Raw genomic sequence first — 2949 nt, forward strand, 5'->3', positions numbered from 1 at the left:
GACGGACCATATGATATAAGTGACAGGTAATGACTAAACCCGTCACGTATAACTTGATTATAAGTGACGAATTTCCCTGCACCAATCATAAGTGACGGATCATATTACGATCCCTCACCTATGCCAAGTCATAAGCGACAGATCTCCCTGGATCAGTCATAAGTGACAGGTCGTAATATGACCCGTCACTCATGAGAAGTAATAAGTGACGGGTAATTTTATCACCTGTCACTACTTAGGTCTGTTTTAAGAGCTGGCTAGCCACTGTGCGGGCCAACAGTTACTCAACAGTGTTGCTCGCACAGTAGCTGGCGATTTTCATTAGCTCTGTGATTCTCTAATATCTTGTTGACTTGAAGTTTGAATTGGTACTAGGTCTTTGAATGTTTGCATCTCCCCATTTCCTCTTTTCCTCTAAATCTTAATTGGTAGATTTGTTGTGCTTTAAGTTATAATCGACTGTTTTGCATATTTATCCAAAATCTTAGTACAAGTGAGTTGTATTTATGTTAGATTTGGTACTAGATTTGCTCGATCTATCACGAGATGACGCAGATCTAGTGTATTTGTGTGGAATTTTTAATCGCATGCTTAACCAGGAGATTAAGGTAGTTGTTAATGAAGAATGAATATTTTTACATTAATTGTAGATGACAGATAGAAGTTGGATGTATCTTGAGATTTGGACTTGTTCAAAGTACCTGAGCGGGGTGAAGCATTTTATGAGTGCTGTCTTGGCGGATATAAAAGATCGTGATAAAACGGTAATGTATTATCCATGTCACGACTGTAGGAATGATAAGAAGTTTTTGAAACCAAACAATATACATACACACTTGGTCATACGTGGATTTAAAGAGAATTATACATGTTGGAACAAACATAGCGAGGAAGGACTTAACAAGGGAGAGATATATCGGGCCCTCCATGCCAACGATGTGGATCAAGGACTTACCCCGGTGAAATTGATCATGATCTCAGGGACAATGACATATTAGATTTCAATGATAATAATCATAAGGATTTTGTGGAGAATGTGTATCAAATGGTGCGGGATGTCGAGCGGCACAACGAGTATAACAATAGTGAGTTTACTAAATTTCTAGAATTTGTGCCGGATTCCAATATGCCCTTTTATCCCGATTGTAAGGAGAAGTACACACGGATATTTGAAAAACTAAAGCTTCTATAACTGAAGGCAACCTATGGTTGGACTGACAAGAGTTTTGAAGCATTGTTGGATCTACTAAGGGACATGATACCTTAGGGAAACTTGGTGCTCAAGGGCGTCTATGACTTGAACAAAATAATTTGTCTTTTATACTAAAATAGAAAAAAATACATGTGGATCTCATGGCATCCCGCGTGCTCTGCTCTAAGTCACACGCGCTCCCGCAGCTTTACACACCCTCCCACGTGGATTGCGTGCGTTTCCGCGTCTGACGTACAAAGTACGTGGAGCATACTAGTCTAAAAAAATCAGCTGATAACACTTTCTTTTGGAAGTGGTGGCAGGGTTCAAAAATTCATCAGTAACTGACCAAAATGCGTGATAACTGGGCATCTCGGTCCGGCTCGGTTTCAGAAACCGAACGGTAACCAAATTTGAATTAAAAAAATTCAAAAAAAATTCAAAAAATCCTAAAAAAAGCTAGACACAATTCTAAGACCTTATGTGAAAAAAAATTCAAAAATAATGTCGTTTGCATCATATTATATAGGGAGAAAGTTTTTAAAAAATGAAAAAAGTTGAAGCGTACGGCTCAGTTATTAACTCATGTTAAGGAAAAGCTTCACATGCAAACACATTTTTTTAGAACGTATCTTAAGAGGATCTTTAAAATTGATTTCACTTTATTTAGAGTTTTATTAATTTCTCTATGATTTTTACAAAGTTCACAAGCATAAAGTGAATATGTTAAGAAACAACATTGTAATTAACTTTTTCATGTCTACTATTATTTTTTCCACATAAATTGTAGTATAAATAAACTAATAAAAGTGGTTTCACTAATTTTTGAGGTGTGATGAGTCAATTATGAATTAATCTAGTCGCAACATATTTACATAATCCTGTATGTTACAATAACTAATTCATAAGTTTATGTATTTTTAAAAGACATAGGATCTTGTAAGAAGACTAACAAAATTAGTTTTATGATTTTTGATTAGCAAAGAGTAAGCTATGCATTTAACTTGGTTTAACAAATACATTTTCTCACAGAAAATTTTGAACTTTTTTATGAGTATAATTACTTTTATCATGTAGATCATGTTATAAGGAAACCAACAAAATTTGTTTCACTTGATTTGAAGCTAAGATGAATTAGTTATTGATTTTACAAAATTAAGATAATTTTTAGGTTTTTTTTGTTGAACTTCACTGAAAATCGAGAAAACCGCTCGATAAATCGAGCGGTTACCGACAATACGAAAAATTCTTGAAAACCGCTTGATAAATCGAGAAAATCGCTCGGTAACCGAGAGATCAATTTTACGATTTTTCCCCCTAAATTTTAAATTTTATCAAACGAATTTTATCCGAATTTTATTCAAATTTCAAGCGACGGTTATCGTGAATTTTCGATTACCGCTCGACCTCGATAACCGACCGGCAAACGGTAAGTTGAATCCTGAGTGGCGGAGGACAAAACGCCCGCTTGAAATTAGATTGAACAAGTAAAGCCCGTGGGCGTAGGGAGTTACAGGCGTAGGCATGCATAAACGCCGGAGCTAGGCAGAGGGGATGCCTTGTTCTCTTATCAGGTAGAGGGGATGCCTACTTGGCCCTTACCCGCGCCCCGACGAACCTGAATACCTGATTACCTGGAGCATTATGTGCCGAGGTGGATACTACAGATTTTCCGCTTGAACCCCTTGGCGTGTCGAACATGCGTTCGATAAGATAGGCAATGGCTGCTGTATTTGACCCTGACTGTTTTGACTCCT

The sequence above is a fragment of the Phragmites australis genome, chromosome 21, assembly GCF_958298935.1.
Source record: "Phragmites australis chromosome 21, lpPhrAust1.1, whole genome shotgun sequence".
NCBI classification, from domain to species: Eukaryota; Viridiplantae; Streptophyta; class Magnoliopsida; order Poales; family Poaceae; genus Phragmites; species Phragmites australis.